This window comes from Equus quagga, chromosome 19 (genome assembly GCF_021613505.1).
Source record: "Equus quagga isolate Etosha38 chromosome 19, UCLA_HA_Equagga_1.0, whole genome shotgun sequence".
Lineage (NCBI taxonomy): Eukaryota > Metazoa > Chordata > Mammalia > Perissodactyla > Equidae > Equus > Equus quagga.
Genome location: NC_060285.1, coordinates 15188536 through 15210670, shown reverse-complemented (window position 1 = coordinate 15210670; position 22135 = coordinate 15188536). Strand labels below are relative to the sequence as shown.

At 49.3% G+C, this 22135-nt stretch overlaps 1 protein-coding gene across 1 annotated transcript in view; it reads right to left on the bottom strand.

Annotated features, from left to right (window-relative positions):
• The window catches only part of SYN3 (synapsin III), a 453079-nt gene that overhangs the window by 202609 nt on the left and 228335 nt on the right, over nucleotides 1-22135 (bottom strand). The gene's annotated exons all lie outside the window — the stretch shown is intronic.

The window sequence follows — 22135 nt, the reverse complement described above, 5'->3', positions numbered from 1 at the left end:
TACATTTTTATTTCTCTAGCGCCTCTCATTCTACCTCAGTAAATGATAAAAAAACTGCTACTACTAATGCTGCTGTTGTTGCTGCGGCCATCACTACTACTACTACTGTTACTACTGCTAATACTACTATTACTACCATTCCTATTACTACTACCACAACTGTTACTACTACCACAACTGTTACTACTACAATTACTACTGCTACTACTATAATTACCACTACTAACACTATCACTGCCACTGCTACTACTATGATTACTACTACCATTGTTACTACTACTACTACCGTTACTACTGCTAATACTACTATTACTACCATTCCTATTACTACTACCACGACTGTTACTACTACTACTGTTACTACTACAATTACTACTGCTACTACTAACACTATCACTGCCACTACTGCTACTATGATTACTACTACCACTGTTACTACTACTACTACTGTTGCTACTACCCGCCTTTTTGCTGAGCACTTGCCAGGTGCCAGCTCTCTGCCACCCCTCTCCAGGCCTCGTCTCACTGAATCCTCATAGCAGCCCTCAGAAGAGCCCTCTGGTTCCTAGCTTGCACACAACCAGGGAGCCCATGCTCTTGACCAATAATTTATACTCGCTCTGGAGTCCTGATTCCTTCGTCCATCTCTTCTGCATCCGGGAGAGGCTCTGAAGCAGAGACGGGGCCGGGCAAAGCTGAAGCACAACGTGCGGGGGACACCCCGTTTTGCTGTGGGGAGCGCATGAGTTGGCTTCCCTGATGCAGGGGTGTAGGAGCAGAGAAATGGAGGGAAGGGAGTGGAAGCTCCAGGACCCATCAAGGCGGAAGCTGAGGACTCTGGGGAAAGCCATGGCTGCTTAAGCCGTGAGAAGGGTGAGGGGTTGGGCCCAAAGAACATGGATTTCCTCCTGGTGGTGAGCCCAACCTGAGAGCCCCAGCTGAGGTCGAGAGGAGCCCCAGGGCCCCCAAGTAAGACACATGCGACAGAAGTGATCGGCAGCATTGCTCCACCCATCTCAGCCTGAGCCCTTCTCTCCTCAAAGCAAACCAAACACTGGAACCTGGGAGGGTCAAGACCTTTGACATGGAAAGGTCAAAGGTCATGGGTCCTGCAGGCCTGTGGATGCTGGTCCTGTGACTTCTAGTCAGGCAGTGGGTGCTTCTTCCCAGTCCCATGACCAACCCGAGGGGTCGGCATTGGATCACATGCAGAAATTCCCAATTCCTGACTCAGGCTGTCTCCAGAGGCGCCTCCGGAAGACCTTGACTGCCCTGTGACAATGACACGTGGGGAGCTTCCTGGGAAGGGTCTCGGGGAAGATTGGCTCCAGCACAAGAAGGGCTCCAGGGACCATCAGACTCCCCAGCAGGGGCTTACACTAGTGACTCCAGGGCCCGTCAGAGACCTCCGCTGCGCCCCCTGCTTACAGAAAAGTTCACGTTTCCAGCATCCGAGGCCCCCACCATCTTATCATTCCCATCTACAGAACCCATGCTCCATGGTGAACCCCACACTTCAAAAGCTTCTCTATTCTTGAGCATCTGCTCTGTACCACACACTTTAAGGCCATGTGGCCTTCATCCAGTCATCCATTCAGCAAACACAGCCCGAGGGATCACCCTGGGCCAGGCGTTGTTCCAGGCCTTGGGCTTACAGGAGCCAACAAGTGAGATGAGGACCTGCCCTCATGGAGCTCACATTCTGGTGAGGAATCATCCCCATTTTACGGGTGAGAAACTGAGGCTCAGAGAGGGTGACGGGCTGCAGGCAGCGGAGCAGTGATTTGAACACAGGAGCGTCTGACTCCAAAGCGGTTCCTTTCATTCTCATACTTTCCCACAACTACTTGAAGCCCCCAGGCCGTGGTGGTGGCCTCAACTCTAGGGCTTTGCATGAGCTGCCGTCTCAGCCTGGAACGCCCTCCTCACCTCCTCGCCAAGTAGCTGATCCTTGTTCTTTCTTCACGACTCTTCTCAAGCCTCACCTCCTCCAGAAGCCTTTCCTAGCCCCCTCCTCCCTCCCCAGACACCTCAAGTTGAAGCCCATGGATGGAGTCCCTCACGCTCTTCTTTGACTGTCAGTCTCCACTGGAAGGCGGGTCCCTGTGGGCAGGACTGTGTCTCCTCAGCTCCGAGTCACCAATGTCCACTGTCACACGGGGTCAGGAGCCCCAGGCCTGTCAGCTCAACCTCCCCCTCATCCTAAGACGCTTCCCCACGGCTCAGCCGGGCATAGTTGGCAAACCACTTCCCTAGAAGAAAGTCTTGATGCCCGCTGGAATAAAATGGCTCTGGAAGAGCTGACCTGACTCTCTTGCCCCTCAGTGGGAGCAAGGCCTCCGGAGCCAGCCTGGACAGGAGGAGCTCCCATCTGAAGGCTTTGGGACCAAGGGTGCCCTGTAGGGGGCGCTGCAGGAGAGGGGCTGTCTGGTGGTGGGCGCCTGTGTTTCCTCCCACTTCCCTACACCCTGGTCGTCCTTCCAGTCTGGACTAGTGAACATTCCCCAAGCCAACTGGGTCATCCTCTGGGGCTGTAGTCCCCGTGCCACGTGAAGATTCAGGCATTGAGCAAGACAAGCAAGGATCTCCCAGATCTGGCCTTGTCTTAGCTCCTCCACCTGGCTCCCCTCCCCTCCCTCAGATCTACGTTATGAATTCTGACAGGTTCTCCAATGTTGTCTGAACATACCTTGCAGTTCACACTGTGATGCCTTTGCACGTTGGCACTCACTGCAAGGGAAGTTGAGCATCTCCGTGTGCCGTCGATCAAGCCCTTGTCCAGATTCTCCAGGCTGAGAAACTGCTTTTCCCAGTGACAGGGCCTTGGGCCAGGGCCAGAGAGGACTCCAGAAATTCTCTCGATCTTAGTCACTTTTCTCCCCACAGACCCCACAGCTGGCCAGAGAGGGAAGTGGAAACTCCCTGGCGTAGGGGGCCTTCTAACCTCTGCTCTCTGTGCGAGGACAAGGTGGAGACTCAGCACGACTCCGCTTCCTTCCCTCCCCAGCCTGGCTGTGGGATGGAAGGGACGGGAATGCAGGGCAGGGGCAGAGGTTTGGAATCCGTCTGGGGACTATGGGGAAGGTGGGGGAGGTCAGAGGAGAGGAACTAACATCTAACATTTACAGAGAACTACTGAGGCCCAGTACCATTTGTTTTAAAGATTGGCCCTGAGCTAACATCTGTTGCCTATCTTCCTCTTTCTTTTCTTCTTCTTCTCCCCAAAGCCCCCAGTACATAGTTGTACATTCTAGCTGTGGGTCCTTCTAGTTGTGCTATGTGGGACGCCACCTCAGCATGGCCTGATGAGCAGTGCTAGGTCTGCGCCCGGGATCCAAACTGGTGAACCCGTGGGCTGCCGAAGTGGAGCACACAAACTTAACCACTCGGCCACGGGCCAGCCCCCTCCATCCTAGTACCTTTTGCAGAAGCTATCTTATTAACCCCAAATGCCACCGTAACCCTAACAAGGTAGAACTATGCTAATTCCCATTTTGCTGAGGCTAAAACCTAGGCTCAGAGAAATAAAATGGCCTGTCCGAGGTGGCATGCCCAGATTCAATCTGGGTGGATACTCCTGTCTCCTCCACCTCTTTGCCTCCAGACCCACCGCACTGCCTGTTCCAGAAGCAGAAGGAATCTTGAGAGCCCTCGAAGACTGATCCCAGAGCCATGGAATGCTACATCACAAGATCACCTCGCTCTGGTCCAAGGTGCTCCCTTTACCACGTAGGAACAAAGGCCAGGGTGGCTTTGCCCAGTTTTAACACCACGAAGTGGCAGAACCAAGATTCAAATTCACATCTTTGATGCCGACCTCAGTGCTCTCTCCATTCAGCAATCTACTCTAACGACAAGCAGCTTTCTTGGTCAGGAAATCATGCCCAAATCTACTCCAAGTCCCGTAAGCACAGCTTCCACCCTCTATCCTCAGGGGAGTGACAAAGTGACAAAGAAGAGCTCATTGCCCTTCTGCTGTAAGTGGTGACCCTGCACCTACTGCCATGGCCCCACCCCACCTTCTCACACCCAATGCCCCTTTCTGTAACCAATATCCTGTAATGCCCCTTGTACAATGCTGAAATGAAATTTCATACCTATATACACAACGTTAAAAAATTAATACAGTGCCCTGATTAAAATATAAAGGAGAAATTAAATAGAAATAATTTATAATAAAATTACATGCTTCGGGCTGGCCCCGTGGCCGAGTGGTTGAGTTCGCGCGCTCCGCTGCAGGCGGCCCAGTGTTTCGTTGGTTCGGATCCTGGGCGCGGACATGGCACTGCTCATCGAACCACGCTGAGGCAGCGTCCCACATACCACAACTAGAAGAATCCACAACGAAGAATATACAACTATGTACCGGGGGTGTTGGGGAGAAAAAGGAAATAATAAAAATCTTTAAAAAAAAAAAAAAAAAAAAAATTACATGCTTCCCTTTGTAAATACTGGCCCACGGCTACACTGGAAGACACAGTGAAATAGTCTGACCCCTGAAGTTCTGCATAGAATCGCCATGAATTTCACGGATTCCGACGTTTTATTAGCAACTCAAAGGCCAGGGGTGGGGTTGCCGTGATGACGTGATTTTTTAAAATGATCAACTACTCTTGGTAAGTTTCAAATCAAACAAAGTGGAATCTTCCCTGAATTGACAAAAACTGCTCCCTATTCAAACGCTCTGTGTTTGAATTTAATGTGGAGTTAGGTTCTAGGTTTGGATAATTATAAACCCACTCATATCTGGTGTCTGGCGGGATACTCAAGGGTCCTTTGGGATGCGGGACAGCTCTTGGCTGTGCAGGACTGTCCCGTGCACATCTCTGGTCCTTCCCACTATGTGCCCATCGTGCCCGTGGCTTGTGAGGACAATCAAAAGTCTGCTCACCAGTTTCCAAACTGCACTCTGAGGGACGGTACTGTCTCTGTGGAGAGCCACTGATCATGGTTTCAAGCCTTCCTCAAAGATTATATCCCAACCTCTTAATGTCTTTCTAAGCTGTCCAAGCCCCGTATTTAGTTGTGGAGTCCAGACGGAAGAGGCAGCAAGCAAAAGGAAGCAGAAAGAGTTCCAGAATCAGTTGGGAAACCAGGTTACCTTGCTTACTGCCCTATTTCCAGGCCTACCTGACACATACTAGACACTCAATAAATATTTGTGAAAGGAAATTATTCGCTCTGCGGCCTTGGGAAAATTATTTAACCTTCCTGACCCTTAATTCCCTCACAGTGAAAGGATGGTCATACTCGGGGGCTCTGGAGAGGATTAAATGAAACCAAATGTGAGAAAGCCCAGGATGCATAGAATGAGCTTGGCAACAAGGAGTTGAGAATGAAAATCCCGATCCTGGGATGATTGACTGGTATGAAATTAGGGATCACGGAAAAGCTAACAGAAGATTGTTTTTGAATCAGCCTCTGACAAGACTACTTGACCTTTGGGACAGGTGGTTCCTTCCGACCTCGAGATCCGGCAATTCTGAGGCGCTTGTCTAGACAGAGCTGGTGGTGAGGAGAGAGGTTCCCGCCCATGCCTGCCTGCCTCGTGCACGCCCACCACCGGCCAACGCCTTGCACATCCCTGAGGCCCTCTTTCACTTCAGTCTAAACATTCCAGAAGGGAGCTCTCCTTCCGCCCCACAGTTCAGGTGAAGGAGGAGAGAAGCCACGTTTCCTGAGCACTTCCATGTGCCAGGAGCTTTACTTGTCCCTAAGCTACACCATCACCTCTCCTCCCCCCAATGGGATGACGGGGGAGCCATATCCCACACTGAGGAAGTGAGGCTCAGAGATGGTGAGCGACTAGGCCAGGGGCTTGGAGTGGGTGTGGGGTGGTGCTTCTGGGAGCTGGCCTTCCTTCCAACACAGCAGGAGAGGTTGACAGAGGCACATGCAGGGTACCCGTGGGCACATCCACGCCCAGCCCACTCCCCACGGTCCTGGGATTCACCAGGCAGAGAATTTGGTTCCTCTGCCTCCACCACTCATTCAGAGGGGCAGGGTTAAGACAGAGCGGGAGAGAAGAAGGGGAAAATGTCGGAAGGCCTTGAATGCCGGGGATACTGGGAATGGACTGAAGCAATGGAAGGATTTTGAGTGGGACAAAAGAGATGCTCAGTGAGATGTTTTAAGAAGCCTCTACGCACAGTGATGGACCAGGAAACTTCAAAGCTGGTCAGAAGGCTGCAAATTGACTATTTCTCTCAATCTCCCATTTCTCTGCCCTTTCCCCCTAGCAAGGGGAGCTCCCAGGGCACATGGAGGCCCAGCCAGCTCTCTCACCCAGAGAACGGCGGCTGCCGCCAGCCTCTGGAGGTCGGGGTCCACTGACTCTCTGTCTTTAGTTCTAGCCTGGATTCTGCACAAAGGTGCCGTGGGACCCGGGGTCAGCTGCTGCTGTTCGTCTGGCCTCTGTCTCCATGTCTGCAAGATGAGGGGACTGGACCAGTCGATTAGCAAGAGCTTTGTGTTCTTTGCTTTTTATGGAGAGAAGAGCCCAGGGCAGTAATGGGACATGAGTGAGAGGCAAGGAGTGGCCTGTGGAAGCCCTGTGCACAAGTCGCCAGAAAGGGTGGCAACTCCCAAAGGAAGCCCAGCACATTCCCAGGATGTCAGGCCCCAGGCGCAGGTCACTCCAGGTTCTTCTCCTATCCTGGGGAGAAGGGAGGGAAGACAACAGCAAGGTCGGGCCACCCAGAGGCCCTGGGACGCGGCCAGCTTGCCTTTGAGGGTTGGCAGCCCAGAGTTGAGCACCACTTAGAGAGACTGGGCGGGTTCTTCTCTGGTGGGGGGGCCTCGGAACCCCGAGGATGAAGCATGATCCCAGGGAGGTTGGGTCCTGCAGGCTCCTTTGGTGATGACAGTGCTTTGTTTCTTTGGAAAGGCAACAGAATTCCTTTGGAGCAAGATTTCCTTCCTCCATGTATTTATTTACTTTTTGCCGAGTGATTCAGCGAAACAACCTCAAAACCAGTCTCCAACGGGAGGCAGGAAGAACCAAACCCTCAAACATCAATGTCCCTGTGAGGTTTGGCCTTGTGGAACTTTCCTTAAAATAACTGCATCAGGAGGCGATCAGGGTGGGGTAGGGAAACCTGAAAGCAGAGTCCTGTGGGGCTTCTGAAGGACTCAGAGAAGTGGATTGACTCCCAACAGCATCCCAGTGCCTTCTCACCACAGCGAGGGCTTGGATGGGTGTCTTAGCATTGCTTTCCCCATCTCACGGATTCCAAAGGGTGCCATCTTCCTGAAGAAGGAATGAGCCAGGAGGTTGAAATGCATGATGCAAGAGAAGTGACTGGAATGACAGGCACTGTGGTTGTACCAGTGGAATATGAACTGGAACCTTCCTGCCCCGTGTCCGTCTGTTCTTCACCCAAGCTCTAATAGATCCCAATTCCTGATGCAATGGCTTTTTCCTTTAATTCAGTGGGAAAAACAAACAAGCCCCAAAGTCTTTCTCTTTGTTATAATGCATCTCAATTGGAAACAGGCCAACAAGATAAAAGGTTGCGGCGGAAATATTGCCAGACTGGAAATTGAGGAGACATGGGTTCTATTTCGGCTTTGGCGTCCCATTCAGCCATGGGACCTTGCGTAGGTCACTTCCCTAAGGACACAGAAATCCCCAGGTTCTGGGAGACCTGGTGTCTAACCAGGAAGTCGGGTTGGATCTGAGAGCAGAATTGCTGATGGGCAGAGCAAGGAAGGGCGGACTTGGGGGCACATCCTGATTCTCCACTTACTGGCTGGGTGATCTTGGCAAGTCAGCTCCATCTCTGAGCCTCAGCTTCCCCTTCTGTAAAGTGGGGGACAACAGTAGCCATCTCAAAGGGCTGTTGTGATAACCAAAAGTGAGAGAATGCGTGGCAAAGTGCTCAGTCAACTGGAAAGCATGAGTCATATCTGAGAGATTATCTTTACTCTAAATACTTAGGAACAAGGAGTATCAGTTCTCAGAGAGATCAAGGTTAAATAATAATAGCTACTATAACAACAAGTATCACTACTGAGTACTTACTTTGTGCCAGACACTGAGTACTTTAAACGTATGAACTAATTTAAATGTATGAACTCATTTAATTTTTTTCAAGTATAACATATATATAGTAAACGAATAAAGTGCCCTAATCTTAAGATTCCTGCTTAATGAGTTTTTACACTTGTAGATATCATGTGAACTCTCTTCACAAGAGCCCTACACTGATTATTCCCATTTTACAGATGTGGAAACTGAGGCAGAGCTGGAACTCAGATCCAGACAGTCCATCAGCATGCTGTTAGCCACGCGGTATTGACGTGGGGATCCAGCACATCAAAAGAGTGGCTGGGGTCCCCAGTGGCCGGGCGACTGAGAGGTCCCCATGAAGTCACTGGGAGATTCCGCCCCAGCGGGAACCTTATATTTGCTTCCCCAGGTGAGGAAAGCCCAAGGTCCAAAACAGAGGGCAGGAAGTAGGTAGGAGTTCAGGGCAGAGAAAAAGCAAGTTCAAATAGTCAGGAAGACTGTGAGGGGAGCAGACAGTTGCTGATGCTGGTCAGGGAGGGTTTGACGCCTAATGTCTCCAAAATTTGGTGTAGAAGATCCAGTTCTTAATTAACTTTCCTGATGCACTGGCAGAGACAAAGATCAAGCACAGAAATGGCATTTCCCTCTTTCTCTGTAAGTGCTCACCGCACCCAGTCTGGGGCCCGTGGCAGGTGGGCTGCTCATTTCCCCATGGACCTCCCTTCCTCTCAGAGTCTCCACTTCACCGTCCGTCAAGGGGCAGCCAAAGGCTGTGCTGTGTGCTTGGGAGGGAGGCACCCATGGCCCCACTGCTGGTGATGTCGGAGGAATCAGGGACCTGCTCTCAAACGACAAGAAATGGACCTGAACCACAGCTGGAAGGCAGCCTGGTGTCTCATAAGCCCAGAGCTGGAGGGCAGGAGGCCCCGGCTCTGGCCTCGCATAACTCGCACTCAGACTCGACCTTGAGGAAGTCGCATCTCCTCTCTGAGCCTCGGTTCCCCCCACTGTGGAAGGAGAGGCACGAACAAGATGACAACTGTCTTTTCCACTTTAAAATGCAGTGAAATTTCTACCTTGTGATGGGCGAACCCAGTGAGATTCTGAGCTGGGCCACGCCAGCAGGCTCAGGTTCACGTGCTGTGTAAATACTGGGGGTGTGGGGGGAAGCAGTGGCAGGCATCCCCCTGTCTGTCTTCATTCTCATTCCCGCCCCTCCATCCTCCCTTGTAGTCTCTCTCTCTTAGAATCTCTAAGACAGTTGCAGCTTGGCCATAAACATCATCTCCTTATTTGGAGGCAGGAAGTTGCTACCCTCCCTTTTCGTCCTTCCAGGATTCCCATCCCACACGTCCCCTCTATTCAGTTTCCTGCTTCCTGAGGGTCTTTGAGCTGGTTGGGGGGACCTGGGTTACAATAATTCCTCCCTCCTTTGAGAGTGAGAGCGAGTGTGGATTGCGTGAGCCAGAGGGTCAGAATGAATACTCGGAGTGAACGGGAAAGGCGGGGGCCAGGGTCAGAACAAGCCAGTCCCAAGAACCTAAAATTAGCTCTGGGAACTGGAATGTTAGGGCTCCAAGGAACCGCGGCTGTGAAAGGAAAGCACGAGACAAGGAAGGAAAGCGCACCCCGCCCCACACCCACCACAAACTTCGCTCGCCTACTCCATCTGCCCTGGGGTCTCCACCGCCTGGAGCCCACCCCCACAATACCTCTGGCCAAGTCCACCAGGCTGCTCAGTGGGAATCCCCCGCCCTCCGCATGCTGTCGTTTTCCTCTCTCGAGACCGCAGAACAACGCGGCCTCCGATTCCTGTTAGAATGAGGTTTAATTGGAAACAGGAAAGCGGAGGACAAGTTGGGCCTGGGGTGGTGACGATAATGAAAAAATGACAGGTCCATCCAGGCGAGAGGGTGACAGCGGAGGAGGGTCACATGGTGAAGAGGGCGCGCCACACACTGGAAGACCCCCTGGGAGAGCCGGACATGTGGGAGAGAGGGCAGTCATGCTGACAAGGGGAAGTGGCCTGGGAAAGGGCTTGGGGAAGGGGAGGGGAGGACGGAGGTCTGGGGGGTTGTGCACCGCTTTGCACAGACACAAAGATTGGGTGTTTAAAAAAAAAAAAAAAGCACCACATACAACTGTGTGTGTTTCCAAGTGACGGGAGCTCATGCATCAAACACAGGCCATGGGGGAGAACCTCTGAGAAGGACAAAGAACCAAACCCGAGACCAGACCCACTGGGAGCGATCCCTTACAAGCTGGGCTTGAGATTCCCGTCCTGGAAACCCGGGGCTCCACGCACTAGGCTTCCTTCTCCAGCTCCTGGTCCACAGGAGAGAGCTTGGTTTTCAAGGATGTTTGCTGAAAATGGAGGAAGCTCGCACCTTTGTGGTGTGGAGATTGGGGAGAGGTATTCAGAGCCATACAGATCTGCCAGCCTGTATGGCGAGGAGGGCTGGGTGTGTGTGTGTAGGTGTGGGGGGGGGCCCTGTGAAGGGGGATAGGGTGGGAGTGATATCTGTTGACACCTTTTGTGCTTTCCTTGCCCCAGGCTCTGTGCCAGCAGCTTCTCTTGCTCTACTTTGTACATTACCTAGAATGCAAGCTCCAGGAAGGAGAAGCACTGGAATATTTTCTTGACCAAGGCATCCCCAGCCGTGCCACAAAGCCTGGCACATAGCGGGCCCTCCACAACGAGCTGCGGAATGAACACGATATTCACAAAAGCTCTGCAAGGTCTGTATTCTCCCCCTCTTCTGTAGATGAGGAAGCTGATGCTCAGAGAAGCAGAAGCATTTTCTCAAGCTCCCACAGCAAATAAGAGCCAAGATTTGAATCTCTGCAGCTCCGAAGGCCAGGCCCTGTGCATCAGGCAGCCAGCCCCATCCTTATGCAGTGCTGTTTTTAGAAAGTTACCTGATTTTGTTCTGCGTTCCCCTCGCTGGCTCCATGGGGCTTCCCCACTTTTGTCATGCCCCCAAGAACCAAATGTCTCGATGCTTTTCCCCCGGTGCCCAGACTAAGACTTCCAGATATGCTTTCATCCTTCCTCAAGAAAATGATCAGTCCTTCACGTCCTTCCTTCAGGGGTCTATGCTAGTTATGTGGCAATGGGTAATGAAAGATAGATCCCAGCCAAATGATGTGCCCACTGGGCTATCATCCCAGATTAGAGTGAAATACACTTGCATGAAAATACATGCTTTATGGATCCAATTCTGACGGATGTTTGGGTATCTGTAGTAAATTGTTTTCTTCACCTCTCTTCCCTTTCTCACCCTTTCTTCTTTCTCTCCTTCTTCCAACCAATCGTATATTTCTCCCTCCCTCCCAAATCCAAGCTAGTCAAAGGCCTGCGCCTTTTGGAATAGAAGGCGTCCTATTCTCAATTTGTCAGCATTAACTTAATCCTTACTGTGTGTCAGGGCTGGCACATGTGTTTGTACACCTTCCACTCTGCCTGCTCACAACTCCTTTTCCTCTGCTTAAAAATGTGCTTGGGTTTTGCATTTATAAATAAAGCCAAGAATTCTTTTGATCTCTTAAGTGATCTTCCCTTCTTGTATTATCTCCATGTCGCTTGAAGGAGTGTTCTCTGGCTGCTACTTTCGTATCCCCTGAAATCCAGCTTCTGCTCCCAGTACTTTCCTAAGATTGCTCCCCCAGTACATTGCTGGTGACTTTAGATACACACACAGACACACATACACAGAATTTACTTGTATGCTTTGTCTTCCCTCATTTGAGATCTTCGTTCTGATTGATTTTTCATCTGACTGGAGTACATCCCTAAGTAATTCTCTCAGAAAGGTAGATGGATGGTATGCTTTGAATCCTGATATATTAGAGCCCCTTTAATATGAAGGTGTCATGGCTGGGTAAGGGAATCCTGGATTACATACATTTCTCTCATTTGTCTGAGAAAGCAGTTCCACTGTCTTTGAGCTTCCAGGACTGCAGAGGTGTGGTCTGGTGCCAGTGTCCTTTTTCTTTTGTAAGTAAGCTGCAATCTCTCTTTCTCTGAAAGCTTTTCAGGTTTTTCTTTACTCTGGAGCTCAGAATTGTCCCTGGATTTTGTCTTTGTACTTATTTTATCACTAATCTTTCTAGGGCTCAGAGATCCCCTCTGATCAGAAGACTCAGGTCTTTCTCTAGTTCAGAGACATTTTCTTCTATTATATCTTTAAAGTATCTCTTCTCATCCAGCAACCCCTTTTTCTCCTACCAAAGCTCTTCTTATTAGCACATAGGTCTCCGGGTCTTTTCTTTTATGTCCCTTATGTTTTTCTCATGGTTGCCTTTTCTTTGCATTTCTGCTCAGTACTCTGAGAAAACCCAGTACCGGCTTCCTTCTGGGCAAATCTGGGGTCTCTCTTCTTCTTCCTGACCTCCCTGAATGACTTCCCTTCCTTTTCTTTGAACTGTCTCATTTCTAGGCTTGAGGAAAAACACGCCTCACCCATGTTTTCAGCTCCTTTCTCGGCCTCTTGTGATGGATCCATTTCTTCTTTCTACCCCCTAATGTGGAGGTGCTTCCCGAGTTTATGCCCAACCCTCTTCTCTTTATACTTCCTTCCTTAGAGACCACTTACCTTCTCTGATGGCCACCACTTTGCTGATGACTCTGCCTTTCCCCCACACCTTCTCCTGAGCTCCAGGTCATACATACAATCACCAGCCTCCTGGCCATCTCATCCCACAGGCACTCAAACACATGTTCAAAACTGGTCTTGCCCCCCTCCTTCAAATGTCACTCTGTTTCACCTTATTTCGCCCTCAGCTGCAAGGGTGATCCTAGTCTAACACACGTGAACACGGCTGGAGAAAAACAGGACCATTCACTTCAGGACTCAGGGCTGCCGTGTCATCCTCTTACACTTCCCTGCTCCATCCACTCTCCCACTCTTAGGAGACTATTTAGCATTGTATCCTTCCTTCTCACACTTTTAATATGTCCTCCTCCTCCAGGTTCTCAGTGATAATGACCTTGCTTCATATTTCATTGAAAACATCAGAAGCAATCAGAAGAGATCTGCCAAAGCTCCTGCCGACACATCTACTCACCTCCCAGTATCTATCGCCGTACACTGTGCCTTCTCTCTTGCTCCTTTGGATGAACTCTGCTCCTACTCATGGGAACCCATCACTTGTGCTCTAGATATCCTTCTCTTTCATCAGTTCTAGGACATTGCTCCACCAATTTTTCCTCTCTCTCCTGCATCAACTTTTCTTTTCTGATTGGATATTCCCATCATCATTCAAACACGCTATTGTAATATCTCCCTAAAAAACAAAAACCCTTGGGGCCAGCCCCATGGTGTAGTGTTTAAGTCTGGTGTGCTCTGCTCTGGTGGCCCAAGTTCTCAGGTTTGGATCCTGGGTGTGGATCTACACCACTTGTCAAGCCATGCTGTGGCTGTGACTCACATAAAATAGAGGAAGATTGGCACAGATGTTAGCTCAGGACTAATCTTCCTCAAGGAAAAAAAAAGAGGAAGATTGGCAACAGATATTAGCTCAGAGTGAATCTTCCTCACCAAAACACAGGAAAAAAAAAATAAATAAAAACCCTTTCTTGACCCTATATTTTCCTCCAATTACCATCCAGTTTTTCTATTCACCTTTATAGAAAAAAGTCTACACTTCTGGACTCAGCTTCCTCTCTTCCATTCTCTCTTGAATTCACTCCCACACCTCTCCTTGTGAAGGTCTTCAATGACTTCCACATTGCTAAATGCAATGATCAAATCTTAGTTTACTTTACCATTTTACTCAACCAAGCAGCTGCATTTGACATAGTTTCTCACTCCACCTCCTTGAAACACTTTCCTCACTTGGCCTCTGGGACACTACTCTTCATTCTCACCAGCTGCTTGATCTCAGTCACCCTTGCAGATTCTGTCTCATCTTCCTGACCTCTGGGCTCTGCTCTTCTCTACCCACACTCTCTCCCATGGTGACATCATTCAGTCTCATGACTTTAAGTATCACTATATACTGATGACTCCCAAATTTATATCCCTGGACAATCCTCTCCCTCTACCCCAGATTCAACTGCCTCTTTACCATCTCCACGTGGATGCTTAGTAGGCGCTGCTGGTTTAATATGCCAGCATTCAAACTCTGATTTCCAATTCCTCTGACGGCTCAAGCTGCAGACTTCCCCGTCTCAGTTAAGGGTAACTCCTTTTATCTGATCAGCCCCAAAGACTTGGTGGCAGCCTTAACTTTTCTCTTTCTCTCATATCCTACAAACCATCTGTGGGCAATTTTGCCAGCCACACCTTCAAAATAAAATCAGAACTGACCACATTTTACCATGTCTCTCGCTGCCCGCCCCGGTCCAAGTCACCTTCATTTCTCTCCTGGATCATGGCAAGTACTTCCACCTGCTTTGTTCCTGCCCTTGCCCCCCACCAGTCTCTTCTCCTCAAGGCAGACGGAGTGATGCTTTCAAACGTAAGTCGAATGCCACTCTTCTGCTCAAAGCCCGGCAATGACTTCCCATCTCACTCTGAACATAAGCCAAATGCCTTACTGTAAACCACAGGGGCCTACCCGACCTGCCCCTGGCCATGCCATCCCATCTCTGACCTCATCTCCTGCTCTTCCCTCTCACTTTCTCTGCTCTCTTGCTGCTCCTTGAATACACCAAGGATGCCCCCATCTCAGGGCCTTTCCACTTGACAGTCTCTTGGTCTAAAATCTTTTCTCCTAGATATCCACATGGCTCTCTCTCTCTACCTTTGTTCATGTGTCCGCCTCATCAGAGAGACCTTCCCTCACCCATCTATATAATAGAGCAACTTCCTTATTCCTGGCACTCCAAATTCCCCAATTAATAGGTGTGTGACCTTGAATCAAGGTTCTTAACTAATCTATACCTCACTTTTCTTCTCTGTAAAGTGGCTATAATAAGAGCACTCATCTTTTAAGGATGCCATGAGGATTAAATGAGTTAATCCATGTAAAGTACATAGAATATTGCCTGGCACATAGTAAGTGCTCAACTAAATGGTACCGATGATGATGATGATGATGATGATGATGATGTAACCAGCCTGGCCCCATGAAGTTGTCCACCACACAGATGTTAAAATTCTACAAGTTGAGTGCCAGAAAGAAAAAGTTCACCCACAGATTTAGTGACAGAGAAGACATCAGAAGCAGCCTTCTAATGCCCAGGTCAGGCTCTTGGCACCTTCCACGTTGCCTCTGTTATTCAGCAGACCCTGCCCAGGCCAGTGAAAACAACACCAGGTGGACAATGGGCTCCAGGACCAAGTCTGCCAAATACTAGCTGTTTGACATTTGGCCAGTTTCCTGACCTTTCTGAGCCCCAGTTTCCCTGCTTTAAAATGGAGATGAGATCTGCCTGCCTTTCTCGCAGGGGAGGATCACACAATGTACTGATCCCTAGAACTTTGATGCCCATACTCGGTGTACGATTGGCCATTTCAAGTACCACAACAACAGATGAAATTTCCTTTGTTCACGCTCAAGCTTGCGGACACTGCAAAAGGATGCACATCTCACTTGGAGCAGATCACCCATGAGCTTGTGTGGCATTCGTTCATTCCCATGACAAACATTCACTTATCAACACGTTTGTGCTAGTTTTACCCATCAAGGAGGACACCCAGAAATTAACGTATCTCTGTTTCCCTGGTCAAACTTCGAAAGAGGAGGGAGAGCACACTTCTTAGCGAGCTGCTGTACGAGGCTCAGGGAGCAGAGCACTTCAACTTGGGAAGGATGGTTGCTTGCACGAGGCTCAATAGGATGCCTGGGGATCAGTTTTAGCCCTGAGAGGATGGCGCACAATTCTCCTAGGACATCTGGAGAAGCCATCAAGGCTGCAAAAGAAGGTGCAGAAAGGGCTCTACACTGGAAAACAGAACTTGTCTGCTGAAAACCTCTCTCATTCTTTCTGTCCCTGAGGACACCGCTGGGCCACGGGGGAGATAAAAGCAGAACCAGAAGGTCAAAAACTGTTGCAGATGTTGGTGTTATTTTGTTTTATTTTTATTTTTTTGCAAGGGTTGGGGGGGGCAGTGTGGGGAGACATAGGCGACGCTAGGAAGAAGAGTTTAACAAAATGGAGATGGTGTGGTCCAGATGGAGATGGAGACCGAGCTGAGGGGCCTCAAGAAGGAAAATTCCGAGGGTGGGAGCTGAGCTTCCTCATCTTTCTAGAACAGTGCCAGCAAATTTGTCTGTAAAGGGCCATGTGACGTGATACGCTGAAAATGCCACGGTTCCACCCCCCACACCCCCCCCCCAAACGTAACCCATGAAACCTGTAAATGTGCCTTAGTTGGAAAAAGGGTCTTTGCAGATGTGATTAAGTTAAGCATTTTGAGATGAGGAGATTATCCTGGATTATCTGGGTGGGCCCACATGCCGTCACGTGTATCCTTACAAGAGGAAGGCAGAGGTAGGTTTCACATGCACACAGAAGAGAAGGCCCCCTGAAGATGGAAGCAGAGGTTGGAGAGATGTGGCCACAAGCCAGGGAATGTGGACAGCCACCAGAAACTGGAAGAGGCAAGGAAGGGACTTGCCTCTGGAGCCCCCAGGGGGAGCGCAGCCCTGAAGACACCTCGATTTCACCCAGGGATGCTGACTTTGGACTTCTGGCCTCTAGAACTGTGAGGGAATAAATTTCTGTTCTTTTAACCCACCCAGTTTGTGGTACTTTGTTGCGGCAGCTCTGGGAAACGAATACACCCCTTATCTCGATAAATCCTTACAGTGACCTGGGATGTCATAAAATACAATCACTTACTTTGTGCCAGATGGTGTTCATTCAATACTCCCAACAGCCTCACAAGGCACGTTCCACTATTGTCCCATTTTGCAGATGAGAAAACCACAGCCCAGAGGAGAGATGAGCTTTCCTAGGGTTACCCGGCAGGCACCTGGTAGAGGTGGACTTTGAACGCAGGGGTCTGACTCCAAGTCCCGTGACTCGGGTCACCTTGAGGTGAGCGCTCTGCCCCACAGCTGGTGTTCTTTCTACTGAGCCACACAGCCTTCAGCATTTGGTTACTGTGTGCTCTCCACGATACCTAAGTGGCCTCGTCTGGGATCCCGTGGGGACCAGAGGGGACAGAGGACGTGATAAGCATTCAGTAACCTGTAAAGTGCAGTCCTAGAGGGAAGCATAAGAATTCAAAGTGGAAGCAAGGCTGCCCTGACCATTGCTCTGAGGGAGCTGGGGGCCCTCGCAGCAGAAGCCACTCCCGTCCCCCAGTTACACACAGCAAAGTCCCTAAACCAGGGAGTGCCCAGGTGACCTCACAGGTGACACCACCTGGAACCACCCATGACACTGACCACAGAGATGGTCACTGGACATCACGGCGTCAGTTCTTCAAGCCTGAGTCTGGCCTTGCACCAGTTCATCAGCACCTCCTGCCCTCTGCCTTCCCCGTAGACTTCCAGTTCAGACCCGATCTCTCCCAGAATCACAGAATTTCTTTCTCTGTAATGACTGCTTTATTCCGCAGAGAAAGAGCCATTAAGTGACCTGTCCCAGGCCACCCCGCTAGTCTGTTCTGTCCAACAGGCCCATTGTGCCCCAGCTAGTGGGCTTCTAGTGGATTTGCGTATTCTCAGCAATGCCTTCGTTCCAGGCAGCTGGAAATGCTGTCTGGCGGGAAGAATCCGAGAAGAAGGAAGCTGGCAATGGGCACGTTAGATTTCATTTCAGGGCCTGGAGCCAGCCTGACTCTCCTTTTACCAATTATTATCACACAGAAACCCGTTTAGGAAGAAAAGCCCTCACTCGGCACACGGCTGCTCCTGTTGACACAGAATAATCAATAACCATTCTACAGATAAGAGAGACAGGGAGTCTCACAGGAGCCAGGATGAGGATCATAACCCGGGAAGGGCTTTTCCAGAAAGGAAGAAAGCATTCTGGAGAAGCATGATTTTCAGTACTGCCTTGTATCTTTTTAGAACAAAAAACATACATTAAATACACGCAGGATACATATTCATCAAAGTTTCAAAGAGGTATTTGGTTGCAAGTTAGTGGATCAACAGGACCCTGAGGTCAGGAAAGGGACTGATACTGGGCGTTACTGACAGGGCGATAGGGCGTAGGAGGGGAAGTAGGCCTTCTTATCTTAAGAGAGTGCCTTCTTTAATGTTACAGCAGATGTACAATGTATGTTTGATGGCCCAAAAGTCAGCCTTGTTAGTTCAAGACGAATCAGTTTTAAACCCAAATAGTTACCCCATGTACCTCAATATGCGAAAATTCTTATCATTCCCAGTGCACTGGGAAGACCCCAACCTCAGTGGATTTGTCAGAGCCCAGGGCGCCAAGCCTGTCCCGCCATTCAGTCAGCCAGTCATCATTTTTGCATCCATGCATCCCACATTCACTGAATTCATTGAGGTTCTGTGTGTCAGACCCTGTGCTGGTGCTTGGGACATAAAGAATCAAAGACAGTCTTTATCCCAAAGGAACTCAGAGATTAACAGGAAGAGAGACAAGAAAATAAATACTTGGTGCAATCCCGAAACTCACACATCAGCTTTTCATGTTCATGATTTTTCCCATTTTCTTGTAACAGTTTACTATTAATATTTACTTTGTATTTTCTTTGAGTTGACTTATTTTTCTTCTCTTACTTGAATGCCAGCTTTGGGTTTATCCTAAGCAATAATATCCATGAATTCATGGATTTAATTTGCTAATTAAATTTTTTATAGTATATATTGTACTAAAAAGTCAACTATTGGAAAAGTTCTTGGAGGGGCCGGCCCGGTGGTGCAGCAGCTAAGTGTGCACGTTCCCCTTTGGTGGCCTGGGGTTCGCCGGTTCAGATCCCAGGTACAGACATGGCACCGCATGGCAAGCCATGCTGTGGCAGGCGTCCCACATATAAAGTAGAGGAAGATGGACACGGATGTTAGCTCAGGGCCACTCTTCCTCAGAAAAAAAGAGGAGGATTGGCAGATGTTAGCTCAGGGCTAATCTTCCTTGGGAAAAAAAGAAAAAAGAAAAGAAAAGTTCATGGAGGTGACACCTAAAACCTGTGGGAAACACTAAATTATTGCCAAAGAGGGAGAGATGTGTTATAATAGAGGTCTGTAGGCTGCCACACCAAGAGGAAAATGCTTTTCTCCTATCGGTTCCCTGCTGGTCAAGACACTTTAGGGTTAACGGGTTGATAAGCAGCATCTCCAGGCAGGAAGTTTTATGGCAGGAAGCAGATAATTCTGTGCTCTCACCCGAGGATCTTAGGAGCATTAACTTTTCAATGTTCACGTCATCTGAGGGAGAGACAAGGCCATTCCCATTTCCAGTCTTCTAGACCAGAGGCTACAGGCAAAGGGGATCTGTGATATGAGACCACATTTTTCAAACTTCTGTTTCCATCAAGACCCAATGACAGATGGCTTTCCCGTGAGAGACTGTCTTATGAGTTACGCTGGGTGGAGTGTAATCCTCAGGGCTTGCATTTAACTGCAGCCTCACCCAAGAAAGCACATTGAAAAGCAAGCAAAACAGGATGGCACCATTTAAAAGATCGTCTTGAACACGATTTAATTCTTCCTTAAAAAGGAAATAATAAACAAACTCCAGGACTTTCACTATCACGAACAAAAACTTATTTATAACACTCCCTTCCAAACAAATGGAATACACCAGCATATTGGGGTACTGCTCATTGCCTGCATTAATTTACTTTGCAAATGTTTACTGAGCACCTTATGTGCCAGGCCTGTGTTACACACTGGAGATACAGTGATGGCCCAAGAAGGACATGGTCTCTGCCTCCACGTGGCCAGTGAAGGAGGCTGATGTTAATCAAATTGTCATCCAAATAAATGTAAAATGTGATGTGGGCTACAAAGCATCCATACATTGTGCTGGCTTCTAATGGAGGATTTTGATCTGGTCTCGGAGGTCAGAGAAGGCCACTCTGAGCGAATAACAATGCTGGGAAACTGTGGATGAAAGACATGGATTACTACTCCCTCGTCATTAAGTTTCTTCCCTGAGCCAGGCGCTGTCTCATTTAACCCTCACAGCGACTCTCTGAAATGGGCATTATTAGTCCCGCTTCACAGGAGAGGAAACCCTGGCACAGAGAAGTGCAATGACTTACCCAAGGGCACAGAGCTGGCTAGTGGTAGAGCTGGGCGTCAAACCCAGGTCTCTGTGACCCTCACACTGTGCATTTGCCCAAGACACATTGCCTCTCCAGGAAATGCATTAATAGGAAAAATATGATTACCAGCTGTTTGCGCTTTGCAGATTACAACTGTGACGTCATCTACACCAACTCCTTTAATCCTGAGTACCAGCAAAGATATACGTTGGGCAACTACTGGTACCCCCACCCTACAGCAGGATGACCAGGGCAGAAAAGCAAAACCTGGCAGAGGGACCCGGAACAACGTGCTCCCTCTGACGGGAAGGCTGCGCAAAACTCCATGATCTGCCTCCGGCACTGCCACGTCCCACGCAGGAATGACATGCTCTCACTGAGCCCCCTGAAGCCTTCTGCCTTGATTTCTGTTTTCCTTTGCCCACCTGCCTGAGTACAAACTAAACAGCCGCCAGCTCACTGGTGTGGGACGCTGCATCTGGTTGGTGCTGTGCTGAACGGGGCTGAAATTTCATGGGCCGCCGCTGGTCCTGGGGTGATGAGGAGGTAAAGGAGATGGGTGTCTCCGGAGTGTGTCCTGGGGAGTAAGATTACAGATGACCCGGAGTCCTGTGGCACAGGACGGTAGCCTCTGAGGGCCCCTGCATGCTGTCGGCCGCTCTGGTTTCCGTTTCACCTCTCTGCACACCTTGGCCCTTTTAACCTAAGTGTTAGCTGAGCATCGCTGGCTAAGAACCCCGGAAATTTCTGTCCCCATCTCCACCCTCGGAAACCTCACCACAAAGACTTTTGTAATCCACCAAGCACCCTGCAAATGGGAGCGATTACACCTTGACCTCAAATATTTACTGTTTTTGTTACTGGCTAAGAGTCTGGGCACTAAAATTACACGGCCTGGTGGGAATTCTGGCTCCCTAAGTCATCAGCCGCATGAACGTAGACAAACTCTGAGTTTCCCGTGCCTCAGTTTCTTTGTCCTTCAAATGGGGGCAATAATATGAAGCACGCCATAGGGTCGTATTATGAGCATTACATGACATAATGTGAGAAAAGCGCTTAGCAATCCTCGGCGTAATAGAGCTGGCTGCTGTTATAATTATGAGTTATTATTGCTTCTATTTCTTTGCTTCCTTCCTTCCTCACTCCCTCCCTCCATCTCTCCCTTTCTCCTTCCTTCCATCAATTGTTTCTTAATTCTCTAAGTCGCTGGAACTACCAAGACCCACAAGACCCAGTTGCTCACTGTCTTGCCCGAGTCCCACAGCCAGAAAGCGGACTAGCTAGGAAGACTCAACTTTCAAGGTCTTGCTCTTTCTTCATGCCTCCCTGCTCCTGCCTCTCACCCGGATGGTACCTCCCATGACGGCTTGCCCACCCACCTGCTCAATGAATCCTTGAGGGTCTGACTAGGTCAGGATTAAGGGCACAAGTCTTAGAACGAGACTACAAGGGTTTGAATCCTGGCTCTGCTGCTGACAGGCTGTGTGGCCTTGGGCAAGTTATCTAACCTCTCTGGGTTTCAGTTTCCCCAACTCTCAAATGGGATTAAGATAGTGTGTTTGCCTCACAGGGCTGGGCTGAAATTTAAAGGAATTAATAATAAAGTATTTACATCAGTGCCTGGCACATAGTAGGTGCTACTTAAGTGTTAGCTATTATTATTATTGTTGTTGTTGTTGATAGGCTGAGGCAGGGTTAGGCACAACAGCTATTTAAGGGTTTCTTGGCTCCTTTTCTGCTGCATTTTCCCTTCTCCAGGGGCTGCCGTGGGATTCTTGGGCAGGGGGTTAAATTTCTGAGCAGATCTAAGCAGCCCATGCTTCTTTCCCTCCTTTTTCTTTTCCTTCTCTTGAAGAATGGCTTTCTTTTTTAAACAGAACAAAAAAGCATCAGCAAAGAATGACGCTTTCCCTCGATGAGTCCTCCCCTTCCTATTTTCTCAAAGGGTTAGTTTTTTTTTCCCCTTCAAAACTATTTCTGAAGGAAA